Genomic DNA, 17,739 nt, shown 5'->3' with positions numbered 1-17,739 from the left:
TCTAAAATCTGAATCACTCGCTTAGATTAGTCAGCTGTCTGCGGGTGAAAAGCTGTACTGAAAAGCAACTTCATCCCCATGGCTGCATGCAAACTTTTCCAAAAGGACGATGTAAACCTTGGGTCCCTGTCGGACACAATAGAAACTGGGATTCCGTGCAATCGGACTATCTCCCTGATATAAAGCTCAGCATACTGCGTCATGGAGAAAGTCGTCTTCACTGGCAAAAAGTGCGCTGACTTAGTGAGTCAATCCACTATAACCCAAATAGCATTAAATCCTCTGACTGACCTCGGCAAACCAACTACAAAGTCCATTGTGATATTCTTCCACTTCCACTCAGGGATAGTGAGTGGCTTAAGCATCCTTGCTAGCCTCTGATGCTCTGCCTTCACTTGCTGACAAGTGAGACATTTTGACACAAATCGACGGATATCTCATTTCATACCTGGCCACCAATGCAAAATCTGCAAATCCTTGTACATCTTGGTACCTCCTAGGTGGATGGAATACGGAGACGCATGTGCCTCTATCAAAATATCCTCTCTGATCGAATCAACACTAGGCACCCACATTCTACCTCTGTATTTCACAATACCATGGGACACCGCGTAGAGTCCACTTCCCTTGGCTTCGTCTTTCAGCCTCCATTTCTGCAACTGCTCATCTGAAGGTTGTCCTCTATGGATTCGGTCTAATAAGGAAGACTGAACTGTCAAATTAGACAGTTTAGGAGCTCTGCCCTTAGGATAAACCTCTAACCCAAATCTCTGAATCTCTGACTGAAGAGATTTCTGTACTGACAACTGAGCTACGACTGCAACCTTCCTGCTCAAGGCATCTGCCACCACATTATCTTTCCCTGGATGGTAGCTAATTTCACAATCGTAGTCCTTTACCAACTCCAATCACCGTCTTTGCCTCATGTTCAGCTCTTTCTGCGTGAAGAAATACTTGAGACTCTTGTGATCAGTAAATATCTGGCATTTGTCGCCGTACAAGTAGTGTCTCCAAATCTTCAATGCAATGACAACGGCGGCTAATTCTAAATCATGAGTTGGATAATTCTTCTCATGCACCTTCAACTTTCTGGAAGCATAGGCTATCACCCGACCATGCTGCATCAACACTGCGCCTAACCCGAGCTTAGATGCATCGGTGTATAACACAAAATCTCCTTGCCCGGATGGCCTGGCTAACACTGGCGCTGAAATAAGAGTTTGCTTCAAAGTATCGAAGCTCTTCTGGCACTCGCCACTCCACACGAACTTAGAATTCTTCTTGGTCAGTGAAGTGAGCGGCACTGCTATCGACGAAAAGCCTGAATAAACTTACGGTAGTAACTCGCTAAACCCAGAAAGCTGCGGATCTCTGATGAATTCTTCGGCTCAACCTGTGGGGCCCTTAGCTCCTAATCGTTATTACAATGCAATCTGATTAGGGTTAACTAATTACAGCGGAAAACGAGTTTAAAATTTCTTTACAATGTGCCCAAAATATTTTTTCTATAACTTAAATACTGAAAATAGTATTTAATCTCAAATCATAAAACATGCCTACACATAATCAAAACCAATCATATACAAACAACTCATATCCTCGGGACATGCCCCGGTATATATATACATATACTTATATACTGGAAACAAGACATAAACATAAAACCTCAGCCCAAGCTGTGGCTCCCTCCAGAAGTACCCTCTCCGGTCTCCTGATATCCTGGAGTACCTGCCATTGTCCACACAAAAAGACAACAACAGCCCCCCTTGGGGGTGAGCAAAGCTCTATATGGAACAACCAATCATAAATACCACAAGTATCTAAACAATGATATATGGTATGCAATGCATGTATGTCGTGGAGGTATCAGGTCAAATGCCCATCTACTGAACACATGTCAAATCAATCGAATCGCTATCAAATCAATGCTCGAGCTGGCACACCGGCCAATATGGGATACTCGTATGATAGCGTCGGCAAAGCGCCATCAAGTCCCAAATCTCATATCCAATCATATGGGGCCACAATTGTCTATGCTTTACGGGTCATATAATACAGGCATAGCGATTGTGTTAACAAACCCCGGAATCCAATCAAATCATATCAGGGTATTCAAGGATCATAGCTCAACGTGCATGTCATGTATCGATGTATGCATAAAATGATGTGTGTTAACAAAACCTTTATTTTATACATCGATATCTCAATCTCAATGTCATGTATGCCACATCAATCAACAAATAAGGCATATAGACACATAATCTCATTCCAATCAATCAAATCAATCCGACATATATCATATAATACAGATACCTGTCGTATGTTACACGGTCGCAACATACCTCAATTCTTCGTTTCCAGTTGATGTAGCCTGAAGATATCGGTATAATACTTTATCTACATCAATAACATACTCATTCCAATCAATAACATAATCCCAAAATCATTAATATAAGTTTCAAATATCATTTCAAACTTCAAAAATTCATATCAAATCCAAATCATAACATTTCAATTTCGACTTCGAATATGAGTTTCTTGTCGGTTATTCTACCACATATATTTATCAGAATTAGTAATAACTGACAAATAATTATTCAATTTCAACCCTACGATTAAAATTTCCCAATTATAATAAATTGAGAATAATTCAAAACAACATCACTATAATCATCTATTCTTCGTTAAAATCATACACTATTAAACAATTTTCAATTTCTGTATGATTTAACAATTTATCGAATTTATTCCAAAAATCAACGAATTTCAAACATCACCAAAAATATAAAATTTATACCTCAAATCGAAGACCTTATGACCACGATTCTAGATCTGAAGTCGGTTCGTCGATTTGATACACCGATCAATCGCACGATCAAAAAAAGAAAATTGAAAAGCTCTCACCTCTCCCCTCTCACCTCTGTCGCATGAAATGGTTGTGACGGTGGAATTGAAATCAATTTTATTATTTTTTTTATATTGATAAAATAATATTAATAAAATAATATAATATAATATAATATAATATATACTATTTAAAATTTTAACGTTGGTATACGCCTTTAGACCAGTCAAACGATCTAATTTTTCAAAACTCAAAACATGAAACTTATACATCTTTGAGTTTTCTACTTTATATTCAAATCTCAAATCATTTGGACTTCATATGACCAAGATATGTCATATTTTATCCATAAAAATTAATTCATTATTTTTCAACTTATTTACGAAAATGCCATCAATGCTATTTTATTTCCGGGGTCTCACATTTCTCCCCAACTTAAAAGATTTCGTCCTCGAAATCTCAAATATCTCTATATACATAACATTGGCAAACATATATATGTGACCAGTTATAGTACATATCAAAGCTAAAATCAGTAAACGGATCAGAATACATCGAATACAATGGAACAAATGTCATAGAATCAAACAAACGCGGATACGAATCTCGCATTTTGCTTTCCAATTCCCACGTTGATTCTTCAACACCATGTCGTGTCCATTGCACTCGAACTAGAGGAATCGATTTATTTTGCAATACTTTCTCCTTCCGATCCATAATACGAACGTGTTGTTCGACATAGGAAAGAGAAGGATCAAGTTCAACCTCATCAGGTGCAAGTACATGTGATGGATCTGGTTCATATTTCCTCAACATAGAAACATGAAACACATTATGAATAGCAGATAGAGCTGGTGGCAACGCCAATCGATCCAGAATCTCGTATGGACCAACATAACGAGGAGATAATTTCCCTCGCATGCCAAATCGAACAATGCCTCTAAAGGGAGATATTTTCAAAAATACTCTGTCACCTTTCTGGAATTCCAAGGGTCGTCTTCGCTTATTCGCATAACTCGTTTGACGATCCTGAGCAGCTTTCATCCGGTGCCGAATTAACTGAACCTTATCATTCATTTCCTGTATCATTTCAGGTCCAGTCAATTGTCTCTCACCAATCTCATCCCAGAATAACGGTGATCTACATCGTCTCCCATATAGAGCTTCAAACGGTGCCATACCAATACTCGTCTGAAAGCTATTATTATAAGAAAATTCGACCAATGGTAAGGCATCTTGCCATCTCATTCTGAAGTCCATCACAACAGCACGCAACATATCCTCTAACGTTTGAATCGTATGCTCGGTCTGGTCATCAGTTTGAGGATGATAAGCAGTACTCATAGCCAAACGCGTACCCATCGCTTCCTGAAAACTACCCCAGAATTTAGAAGCAAATTTGGGATCACGATCAGATACAATCGAGACTGGCACACCGTGCAGTCTCACCACATTCTCAATGTATAAACGGGCCATTCTCTTATAAGGATAAGTCCGCTCATACGAAATAAAATGTGCAGATTTCGAAAGCCGATCAATAATAACCCAAATAGCATCACAGCCCTTGGGCGAACGAGCTAAATGAGTCACGAAGTCCATAGAAATATGTTCCCAATTCCACTTTGGGATTTCGAGACTATGGAGTAAACCTCCAGGTTTCATTCTTTCGGCTTTCACTTGTTGGCAGACAAGACATTTAGAAATAAACTCAGCAATGTCCTTCTTCATACGTTTCCACCAGAATTGAGGTCTCAATGTCAAATACATCTTTCGGCCTCCAGGGTGAATACTGTATTTGCTACAATGTGCTTCTCGAAGAAAGGCAGATTTCAAATCAGAATCATCAGGAACTACCAGCCGACCATTAAGTCGTAAAGAACCATCAGAAGAAATCTGGAATCCAGACTAATGTCCAGCAGATACAAGCTCTTTCGACTTTTGGATCTTAGCATCGCTTCGTTGGGCCATTCTTATTTTAGATATCAAGTTCGGCTCAATTTGCAATGCAGAGACAGTGACAGAATTCCAATTCGAGTGAAAAGTCCAGCCAGAAGTACATATATCCTCTCATGTACCTTGGCGACACAAATAGAAGCTAGAACAGAATCGTATACTTTCCGACTAAGGGCATCCGCAGTAACATTCACCGATCCAGGGTAATATTGAATCTCACAATCAAAATCTTTCAGGAGATCCATCCACCTGCGTTGCCTCATATTCAAATCAGATTGATAAAAGAGATATTTCAGACTTTTATGGTCCGAATAAATAACAAACTTTTCTCCGTACAAATAATGGCGCCAGATCTTCAATGCAAACACAATGGCGGCCAATTCGAGATCATGAACAGGATAACGTGTTTCATGAGATTTCAATTGACGAGATGCATAAGAAACCACTTTGCCATGTTGCATCAGAACACAGCCCAAACCTTTACCAGACGCATCTGTACACACCACAAATCCTCCGGTACCTGAAGGAATAGTAAGCACATGTGCTGTGGTCAATCTCGTCTTCAATTCAAGAAAACTAGCTTCACATTCATCTGACCAAATGAATCGCTGATTCTTCTGTGTCAGTTGAGTAATAGGTTTAGCTATTTTCGAAAATTCCTCGATAAAACGTCGATAATATCCCGCTAAACTCATGAAGCTACGGATCTCAGGAACATTCATAGGTCTCGGCCAATTCAATACAGCTTCGACCTTCGCAGGATCAACAGATATGCCATGTCTCGAAATGACGTGGCCCAGAAATACCACTTTGTCCATCCAGAATTCACATTTGGACAATTTGGCATATAAATGACTAGTACGAAGAGTTTGAAGTACCAGTCTCAGATGTTCAGCATGCTCCTTTTTCGATTTTGAATAGACAAGAATATCATCAATAAATACAATAACGAATCGGTCCAGATAATCTCGGAAGACACGATTCATTAAGTCCATAAAAATAGCAAGAGCATTCGTAAGACCAAAAGGCATAACCAGGAATTCATAATGGCCATACCTCGTACGAAAAGCAGTTTTGGGCACATCTTCGTCTCGAACACGTACTTGATGATACCCAGAACGAAGATCAATCTTCGAGTATACAGAAGTACTCTGAAGCTGATCAAATAAATCATCAATACAAGGAAGTGGGTACTTTTTCTTCACAGTAGCCCGATTCAATTGCCTATAATCGATACACATTTGCATAGTACCATCTTTCTTTCGAACAAATAAAACTGGAGCTCCCCAAGGTGATACACTCGGTCGAATATACCCCTTATTGAGAAGATCCTGTAATTGTTCTTTCAATTCTTTCATTTCCAGAGGTGCCATGCGATATGGAGCTTTAGATATGGGAGCAGTCCCTGGCATAAGATCATTACTAAACTCAACTTCTCGATGAGGAGGAAAATCAGGAATCTCATCGGGAAATACATCTGGGAATTCTTTCGCAACAGGAATCTCAGATAAAGAAGACTCCTTCTTCGAAATATTAATAGCGTAGATAAGATAACCCTCATCTCCGCTAGTCAACAATCGGGACATTTCCAAGGAAGATACCAATAGAATTTTGGCTTGGGAACCCTTGCCATAAAAATTCCACTTGGGTCCACCAATCGGTCGAAATCGAACTACTCCATGACCGCAATCCACAGTAGCTCGATTCGTCATCAAGATATCTATGCCAACAATACAATCAAAGTCGTGCATTGGGAGGACAATCAAATTCAGAAATATCACATTATCCTCGTATATCAATACACAATTATGCACAACTTGTTCAAACAAAATAATCTTCCCTGCTGGCGTGGCTATCGACAAAATATCATACAACGGGGTACACTCAATATCGTGAGATGCAACAAATGCATGAGATATGAATGAATGAGATACTCCTGTATCAAATAAAACACGTGCAGGATAATCGCAAAGCGTGCAAATACCTGCAATCACGCCACCAGGAGCTTCTCTCGCTTGATCCTCGGTCATAGCGTACACTCTCACTTGAGGAGGAACTTGGGCACTCTGACCACTCGGTCCTCGATATCGTGGGACACTCGACTGCTGAAAAGATGGAACAGGAACAGCAGGTCTCATCATAGTAATAGGGGCACCTCTAAATCCTGGCTGGGGTTGAGCAGAAGTTGTACCCCTGTTCGGATATACTCGAGAGAAATTGCTTTCCTGCCCACACTGATAACAAGTACCAAACATACCTCGACATTACTCGATAGTATGTTTACTTCCACAATGACTACAGTAGGGAGCAATCACAGGACTCCCTCTCTGGGATCCACTCGAACTCGAAGAAGACGAAGAAACAGAGCCAGTCTTCTTGAACTTCTTACCCCTCGGCCGCAATGTAGGCTGCTGAGCTGACATCGGAGGTGGAGGAGTATACTGTGGACCTCCTCTCCTAAGTCCAGCCTCGGCTGCCTTGGCTCGTTCAACTGCCTCTGCGTAGCTGGAAGGCAATCCAGAAACAACAAAAGTATATAAAGCAGGATGCAATCCATTTACAAACCTGTTATATTTTGCCTTCGCATTCCCAGCTACGTGAGGTGCATACTTCAACAGAGTAGAAAATTTCGAAGCATATTCTGCAACAGTCATCGTTCCCTGCTGCAGATTATTAAATTCATTCTCCTGAGCAGTATAATAGGATGGAGGAGAATACTGCTCCAAAAACTGGGCCTTGAAGACATCCCAGGTGACTTCAATCCCGGCCTCTTTCAATCCAATCTCAGCGGCTTCCCACCAAGATTTAGCTCGGTCTTTCAACTGATATAAGGAAAGTTTCAGTCTCCGAGCCTTAGAATATTCAACAATATTAAACAGATGCTCAATATCCTTCAACCAGGCCTCTGCTCTTTCAGCACTCTCAGTGCCAAATAACCTCGGTGGTTTCAGATCCTGGAATCGAGCCATCACTACATCCATGGACAATCCTTCAAATTGTCCAACTATCATCACAGTACTGCTACTCGCAGTTTCATTTGTGTGATCCATCTACAAATCAATGATGAATATCACAAATCAATATCAATTTCATAATATCATCATCTCGTATCATCAATCTCATCAAATACTTACTCAAATCAAATCAAGTAAGAGCAAGTAATACAAATAAATCAAATACATACGCACAATTCATTTGTGTCTATTCACGTGTACACAAAACTCAATCGAGCATTCCCAGCTATGCTCTGATACCATTCTGTGTGGGACCCTTAGCTCCTAATCGTTATTACAATGCAATCTGATTAGGGTTAACTAATTACAGCGGAAAACGAGTTTAAAATTTCTTTATAATGAGCCCAAAATATTTCTTCTATAACTTAAATACTAAAAATAGTATTTAATCTCAAATCATAAAACATGCCCACACGTAATCAAAACCAATCATATACAAACAACTCATATCCTCGGGACATGCCCCGGTATATAGATACATATACATATATACTGGGAACAAGACATAAACATAAAACCTCAGCCCAAGCTGTGGCTCCCTCCAGAAGTACCCTCTCCGGTCTCCTGATATCCTGGAGTACCTGTCATTGTCCACACACAAAGACAACAACAGCCCCCCTTGGGGGTGAGCAAAGCTCCGTATAACCAATCACAAATACCACAAGTATCTAAACAATTATATATGGTATGCAATGCATGTATGTCGTGGAGGTATCAGGTCAAATGCCCATCCACTGAGCAAATGTCAGAATCAATCGAATCGCTATCAAATCAATGCTCGAGCTGGCACACCGGCCAATATGGGATACTCGTATGATAGCGTCGGCAAAGCGCCATCAAGTTCCAAATCTCATATCCAATCATATGGGGCCACAATTGTCTATGCTTTACGGGTCATATAATACCGACATAGCGATTGTGTTCACAAACCCCGGAATCCAATCAAATCATATCAGGGTATCCAAGGATCATAGCTCAACGTGCATGTCATGTATCGATGTATGCATAAAATGATGTGTGTAAAACAAAACCTTTATTTTATACATCTATATCTCAATCTCAATGTCATGTATGCCACATCAATCAACAAATAAGGCATATAGACACATAATCTCATTCCAATCAATCAAATCAATCCGACATATAGCATATAATGTAGATACCTGTCGTATGTTACCCGGTCGCAACATACCTCAATTCTTCGTTTCCAGTTGATGTAGTCTGAAGATATCGGTATAATACTTTATCTACATCAATAACATACTCATTCCAATCAATAACATAATCCCAAAATCATTAATATGAGTTTCAAATATCATTTCAAACTTCAAAAATTCATATCAAATCCAAATCATAACATTTCAATTCTGACTTCGAATATGAGTTTCTTGTCGGTTATTCTACCACATATATTTATCAGAATTAGTAATAACTGACAAATAATTATTCAATCTCAACCCAACGATTAAAATTTTCCAATTATAATAAATTGAGAATAATTCAAAACAACATCATCTATTCTTCGTTAAAATCATACACTATTCAACAATCTTCAATTTCTGTATGATTTAACAATTTATCGAATTTATTCCAAAAATCGACGAATTTCAAACATCAACAAAAATATAAAATTTATACCTCAAATCGAAGACCTCATGTCCACGATCCTAGATCTGAAATCGGTTCGTCGATTTGATACACCGATAAATCGCACGATCAAAAAAAGAAAATCGGAAAGCTCTCACCTCTCCCCTCTCACCTCTGTCGCACGAAATGGTTTCAATTCCACCGTCTCAATTTTATTATTTTTTTATTTTTTTATTTATTATTATTTTTATATTATATTATATTAATAAAATTATTAATTCCTACGAAATAGTTTCATAAAACTACTCATTCTCTCTCTCATGCAGGAGGAGAACCATTAGAAATAAATTATAAATTACCAAAAGTTTATATTTGCAAAGATAAGAACTTAAAATTTTATTATTCTTTTCTATAATAAAAGATTGTTGAGGAGGATAAACATATTTTTGAATCTGTCCTGAAGAAAGTTTATAATTTCTTTAAAGAATAGAAATATAATATATAATAAATGTTTTAAAGAACCAAGGAACAAAATGAATTAATTTATTCTATCTAGTTCATCAGCCAGTAATACTGAGCAAAATAATGAGTTATACAATGAATTTCAAGAATTCTTGAAACAAAAGCAGAGAAGTAATACAGATTCTCAATCATCAGCATCATATGCTAATATTATCAAAGAAGATGATAATGATTCAGCTCTATATACAGAGACAAAACATCGAGAATTGATTTTTCTTATAGAAGAAAGAGATACCCAATGGGAAAAAACTCCATGGACTATCATGGAAAGATATTTAATAAGGTTTATAATTTATAACTAATCTTGGAACACCTCTTTCCTGTTCAGAATGTTTATTAACATAAAAAGCAGTACATGACCAAGGAGATTGAGAAGGCTTTATCAAACCTTTTTCTAATAAATTATGAATTTCATTCTTACATAATTCTAAATAATCAGAATTCATTTGACAAGGACGAGCCTTGGTAGGAATATTTTTTTCATCAAAATTCTCTTCATAAGAAAGAGATATAATATGCTTCTTTCTATTCCAAAAAGCATTAGGAAGATCATTACATATTTCTAATGAAAACTTATTATAAATAAGTTTAATTTTTTCCTGTAATTTAGGATTTTGTAATTTATCATCTATTGTTAATATATTAACTTCTTCTTTTAAAGAATTAATCTGAAAAGTTTTTCTATAAATCTTTTCTTGTAATTCATTAAGAATTCTATGAACATGTTTAGTTATAAACTTAAAGAAAATAGGATTTCCTTGTAAAGTTCTTATAATACCTGTTTCATCAACATAAGTTAAAGGATAAATTTGATAAATAAAAGGAAGACCAAGTATAAGTTGGCTAGAAATATCTTTTGGTAATAAAAAACTGGTTTGAATACAGTTTTTATCTTTGCAAATATAAACTTTTGGTAATTTATAATTTATTTCTAATGGTTCTCCTCCTGCATGAGAGAGAGAATGAGTAGTTTTATGAAAATATTTCGTAGGAATTAATCCTTCCTGTATAACATTTAAGTCTGCACCACTATCAATCATAGCAATGAAATTCTTTTTATAAGAATTTTCAATTAATAAATTTATATTGGTATACCATTTTTGAGATATAATCATGCTTAAAACAGATAAATTTTTTTTATCTGGATCAGGAAAAGAAATATCTTGTAGATTATCAAAACTATCAGAATTATTAACTGAATTATTATTATTAGTTTCAATGATTGAAACACGATAATTTAAACTATTATTATTGTGTTGTAAAATTTTTACCTGTTCTTTAAGATTTTCTATTTCTTTAACTAAATCCTGTATAGTAATTGGATTCTGTTTACTATATTTTTGTTGAAGAAGATTTTTAACTTCTTTCATAGAATAAGCTTGTTCTTATTTAACAAGAATATTATTATTATTATTGCTAGTAGAAGCAGTATTCTCCATTTGATCAATAATTGTGGATTTTAATACTGGATCCTTAATCATTTTAAGAAATTCTAAAATATTATTATTATTTAACACATTAATATTTAAATCATTTAATTGAGACATTATTTTATAAAATTCATCATTTTTCTCTTCTATATGATTTAAACAAGATTTTCCTTGTATACAATTATTACATTCATTTAAATCATCAGAAATATCTGATTCACTATCTATTATTTTTTCTGAAATATAAGATTCTGAAGAAGTCTCAGTTTCACTGTCAGAATTATTATTTGAATTCATTATTATTTTAAATAATGTTTCTTTTAGATTATCGTCTATATCTAAATTATTAATTTTGTTTCTAGCCCAACATTTATTAACATAATGTCCTGGCTTTTTACATTTTCTACATTTTATTAATTTATTTTTGTATTTTTCTTCTTTTCGTAAATTACGGCTTTCTTTTCTTTTCTTCTTTTTATCTCTTTGTCTATCATACAAATGTCTTTTCCTTCTATAAAGTTTTTCATCTTTTTCTTTAATTTTCTTCTTACCTTTATTAGGTAAGTCCATACCAAATCGATCACAAAATTTACCTAATTGTTTTTTCTCAAGTAAATTTTGTGTTTTAATTTGATTATTTAATTTTAATTCATTACAGAGAGCTAGACCCTCTTCGATGCAAGTATTAATTAAATTTTCATAAGTATAATTATCATATGGAATATTAATCTCATCTTTTCTTAATACTTTTCTAATTCTTTCAGAAAATAGAAAATGTAAACCATCTATAAATTTAGCTTTCCAGAAACTATTATTACAATCTGGTATCTCATATATACGAGATAAAAAAGTATCTTTATACCATCTAAAATCAGTAAGTGTTTTACATTTTAGATTACTTAATAAAGTACGAATCTTTTCACTATCATCAGTGAATTTACCAGTAAAATGTTCAATCATAGTCATTATGAATGAATATACAACATTTTCTGATTTAATATTATTCTCTATCTTTATAGAATTAATAATATCTTTTTTTTGGAATTGATTTAAATAATTATCCCACCAACCTTTAAGTTGACCAGTAAAACCTGATATAATCATTTTAGCAATATTTTTATCAGTATTGCCAGAAGTTTTACACACAGTACTATACATAAGCATTCTGTGAGCAGTATTATAAATTTGTTTATCATTAAAACTGTAAAGGGCCTAAAACTCCTTTCTTGAAAATTTGCGGAAAATTAAAAATTTTTCTTTTTAAAAGAACTTAAATGGCCTCATTCATAAAATCACTGGGTAATCAAGTTCAATGTTTAAAATAATAGCAGCGGAAGAAAATAAAGTTTTCCAAAAATCACAATTTAAAAATATCCAACAACTGATAAAAATTGTTTGCGGAATAAAATAACAACTGCTGCACTGAGGTCCTCGGGTGCCACTACTGCCGACCCAAGCTGGCTCACTGGTCCCCGCCCTCGGCCCTGGCCTCATCAGTACCTAAAACAATCAAGTCTAGTGAGCCTAAAGACTCAGCATGCATATATCGCAGGTAACGAGTAAAAATCTGAATTTAAAATATGCATGGGATAAAATATCATGTCCTGAGGCATGCTGAAAATAATCTGTACTGAGCAATTATAATACGTGCATAAATGAACTGATAATCAAAGTAAAAATGTTTGCTCCTTGGAGCCTGTACTGAAATAACTGATAAAATTTTCTGTTGAGATTATGTTTTACGCCTGTGGCCACTGCACTAAGCTGAACTGATCGGTAACTGGCTACCGGGGAGGCTGAAACTGAACTGAGTTGGCCGGTCACTGGCGACCGGGTGGTACCATACTGAACTGATCGGTCACTGGCGACCGTATAAAATAACACTCCCACATAGTGAATGAACCACAAGCCATATCGCATAAATCTCAAAAATAATCATTTTCTATTTAATGCACGTAAAATAATTAACTGGCGTAATGAAAATTCCTGTAATTTTACCAACTGGATTGGATTGGATCGTCCCCAGGCTCGGTGCAACCTAACTGGGCTATGAAAAATATGCAATAGCTTAAACTTGACCAACTATGCAATTTACGTTCAAAAGATGCGACTATGATGCCTAATGACTTCGCATTTAATCATGACTCCGAGCCAACCTGAACCGACACCGAACCGACATATAGTCATGATTAAAATACGCTGAAAAATCATAAAATAATGCTCCTAAAATGATAGGGTCGAAATCTAGGTGGAATGGAGGCCAAAACACGAAACGCTCTTTCGAGAGTCAATTTGGCAAATTGCACCATAAATTCTCGTACGACCTCAAAAATGATCCAAATGACGAACGGTCGAAAACATGACCTTCCCAACTCAATGAGACACTGTCCAGTCCAAGGCCATGGGCTAAAAGCCAACATAGAACTCAAACAAGCCTTCTAAACGACACAGCAACTTGCTGTAATTTCCAGCAGCTGCGCAACTACAAGACTTGCGTTGGTTTCGAGACTATCGGCCATTAGGGAAGTGAACCACCGACCATAGACTCTTACCAACATCCCAAGGAATGATTTGAACCATGGATAAGGGCCCTAGTCCAGCCACAATCTGCATCATACCAAAACTCAACCGAAGGGTCCAACCGAGAGCAACGTGCATGCGTGTGTAGTGTTTATGCTATGATCGATGTCTCGTGTTGTTCCAATGGCCATTTGATTGACCATGGCACGATCTAGACATCTAGGAGCATGATATGAACCGTGGCTAAGGGCCATAGGCCAACCAAGATCCACACCAAGCAAACACAAACCGAAACCAAAAGCTGTCCAACCGAAGTAGCCGAAGGGGTATAGGGGCTGTTGTGATGTTTTTATTAAAAACCGAGGGGCCATGGACCAAGCCACCAAAAGGGCAACTTAGTCACGTCTTAGACATGCTAGGGAAGTGATCCAACCATGGCTATAGGCCCTTGGGGCAGCCAAGATCAGATCCTTCCTCCATGACAACAAACTGAATTTTTGGAACAACATTCCTGCACCTATGGGGACTTGCTGTCATTCTGAATTTCCAGCAAGCATGGGGCTGGTTTGAATGGACCACCATGGTCCTAATGCATCCTACTACATGTATACAAGCCGCCTTGGGAGCCTGGAGTCGATCCAATACCTGAAACTCACAAACCAAAAGAAATCGTGAAGCTTGCCAAGGAAATCGAAAATTCTGCATGTGTGGTTTCAAAATGTTTTGACTTGGATCTCGATTTTTACTTGAATAAACATGATCATGTACTGAAAAATAAATGATAATATGACTTGATTGAGGTTTAAAAGAAATCTAGACATGCCTGGTTTCGTTTTGAAAGAAAACGAACGAAACAACGACGACGCGGCACGGAGGAGGTGGAGCGCTTCTCTTTTCTACCTTACCTTGCTCTCGATTTTTCTCTCTTCTTTTTGGCTAGGTACCTCACGATTTTTCTACTGAAAATGAGTGTGAATTCACTCTGAATTTTCGAAAAGGAGAGGGGGGGAAAAATGGTTATGAGGGGTGAGGAGAAGGGTGCACAATATAAGGAAGAATCAAGACCAAGTCCACTCCCCTTTGAATTTTAAATTTTGAATTGATATCAAATGAGTTGGTGGATGCTTCTAGGAGGTAGTGGCCAAAATTTTGCTTATTTTCTAGTCTAGGATATGTCCATTAATTAATTAAATTGTCCTCCCAAAAATCATAGAATTATCCTACTAATTACATGCAAAGAATTGGTCAAAGTTGATGAGTTAAAAAATGAATCTTCTAGCACTAAGGGTGGCCAAAAAATGCATAATAAAATAAAGGGGAATGTTGATTATCTAGTCAACTAATAATCCTTGAAAGCCTTACTAATCCTTTAAATAATTTAGTGAGCTAACCCCTTAATTTAATAACTTAAATGAGTTCATTTCTTAATCACCTCAAATAATTAAATTAAATCCTCAAACCTCCCTTTCTAACTTAAATGAACTTGGTTGCTAGCTAAATTAACTTCTGGAAATATTTCTCGAATCTTAAATTCTATCTCAAAACTCCAACTCCGGTCCGGCCTCACTGAAAATACTGAAATGCTAAAAATCAATCTACTGAACTGAAATAATGAATAATTAACTTCAAATAAATGCATTTAAAATAATCATGCAATGAAGTCAATTAAATTTAAAAATCTAGAATTATGCATGGCTTATACGTCTACTGATTTACGGGTTCTACAATCCTTCCCCCCTTAAAAGAAATTTCGTCCTCGAAATTAGAACTTACCGAAAAACTCAGGGTATCGACTTCTCATCTCCTGCTCAGACTCCCACGTAGCTTCCTCCTCTGAATGGTTGAGCCATTTGACTTTGACTCGCTTAACGAGCTTGTTCCGAAGTTTCTTCTCCTGTCTGTCTAGGATCTGCACGGGTCTCTCCTCATAAGATAAGTTCGGAGTAAGCTGCAACGGCTCTAAATTCAGCACATGCGAAGGATTTGCCATATACTTCCTCAGCATGGAGACGTGAAAGACATTGTGTACTCCGGCCAGATTTGGCGGAAGAGCCACACGATAAGCAAGCGTCCCAACTCTGTCAAGGATCTCAAACGGTCAAATGAATCTCGGACTGAGCTTCTCTTTCTTGCCAAATCTCATGACACCCTTCATAGGTGCCACTTTCACGAAGACATGATCACCCACTGCAAACTCTAACTCTCTCCTCCGCTGATCGGCATAACTCTTCTGTCGGCTCTGAGCAGTCCTCATTCTATCACGAATCTTGACTACTACCTCTGCTGCCTGCTGAACAATCTCTGGACCCAACTCTGCTCTCTCTCCTACTTCATCCCAATGAACAGGAGATCTACACTTGCGGCCATACAGCGCTTCATACGGAGCCATACCTATAGACGACTGGAAACTGTTGTTATAGGTGAACTCTACCAATGGTAAGTTCGACTCCCAACTCCCAGAGAAATCAATGACGCAAGCGCGAAGAAGATCCTCCAAAATCTGAATAACTCGCTCTGACTGCCCATCCGTCTGCGGATGGAAAGATGTGCTAAACAGCAACTTCGTACCCAAAGTCGAATGCAAGCTCTTCCAAAACGAGGAAGTGAATCTGGGATCTCTGTCGGATACGATAGAAACTGGAATACCATGGAGTCGGACTATCTCTCGGATATACGGCTCTGCATACTGAACCATGGTGAAAGTCGTCTTAATAGGCAAGAAGTGCGCTGATTTGGTAAGACGATCTACAATCACCCAGATAGCATTCGATCCTCTGGCTGACCTCGGCAATCCGGTCACAAAGTCCATGGTAACATTCTCCCACTTCCACTCGGGAATAGGGAGAGGCTTGAGCAAACCTGCTGGTCTCTGATGCTCGGCCTTCACTAACTGGCAAGTCAGGCACTCGGATACAAAACGCCTGATGTCCTTCTTCATCCCTGGCCACCAATACAATAGCTGCAGATCTTTGTACATCTTCGTACTCCCAGGGTGAATGGAGTACGGGGACGTATGGGCCTCTGATAAGATGTCTGCTCGGATAGAATCACTGCTAGGAACCCATATCCTATCTCGGTATCTCACAATACCGTCGCTGACTGTATACAAAACACTGCCCTTGGCTTCATCTCTCTTCTTCCACTGTGCCAACTGCTCATCTGCTGTCTGACCGCTGCGAATACGGTCAATAAGAGAGGACTGGATAGTCAAGGTAGATAAACGAGGAACTCTACCTCGAGGATAAGTCTCAAGATCAAACCTCTGCATCTCAATCTGAAGAGGTTTCTGCATCGTCAAGTGAGCCATCACTGCGACTTTCCTGCTCAAAGCATCCGCAACTACATTAGCTTTACCCGGGTGGTAGCTAATGTCACAATCGTAGTCTTTCACAAGCTCCAACCAACGTCTCTGACGCATGTTCAGCTCCTTCTGCGTAAAGAAATACTTGAGGCTCTTGTGGTCGGTAAAGATCTGGCATTTCTCTCCATACAGATAGTGCCTCCAAATCTTCAAAGCAAAAACTACGGCCGCTAACTCCAGATCATGGGTAGGGGTAATTCTTCTCGTGGATTTTCAGCTGTCGAGAAGCATACGCTATCACTCTCCCATGCTGCATCAAAACTGCACCTAAACCAAGCTTCGAAGCATCGGTATACAGGACAAACTCGCCGGGCCCTGATGGCATGGCCAAAACTGGTGCTGAAATAAGAGCTTGCTTCAAAGTATCGAAGCTCTTCTGACACTCCTCGCTCCACACAAACTTCACATTTTTCTTTGTCAGTGCTGTGAGTGGAACGGCGATGGATGAGAATCCCTGAATGAACTTCCTGTAATATCCTGCTAGCCCAAAAAAACTGCGGATCTCTG

General features: G+C 37.8%; 1 long non-coding RNA gene across 1 annotated transcript; it reads right to left on the bottom strand.

Annotated features, from left to right (window-relative positions):
* Positions 1-1,598: 1,598 nt before the first annotated feature.
* On the bottom strand, positions 1,599-9,582 carry LOC142520125 (uncharacterized). Its single transcript, XR_012813907.1, has 3 exons — positions 9,451-9,582; positions 2,343-2,397; positions 1,599-1,728 (listed from the first exon to the last, which is right to left on the bottom strand). It is a non-coding gene; the product is annotated as an uncharacterized LOC142520125 (long non-coding RNA).
* Between the last annotated feature and the right edge of the window lie 8,157 nt (positions 9,583-17,739).

This window comes from Primulina tabacum, chromosome 12, assembly GCF_025594145.1.
Source record: "Primulina tabacum isolate GXHZ01 chromosome 12, ASM2559414v2, whole genome shotgun sequence".
Lineage (NCBI taxonomy): Eukaryota > Viridiplantae > Streptophyta > Magnoliopsida > Lamiales > Gesneriaceae > Primulina > Primulina tabacum.
Note: the sequence above shows the minus strand (reverse complement) of the source record. Positions and strands in the feature narration are given on the sequence as shown.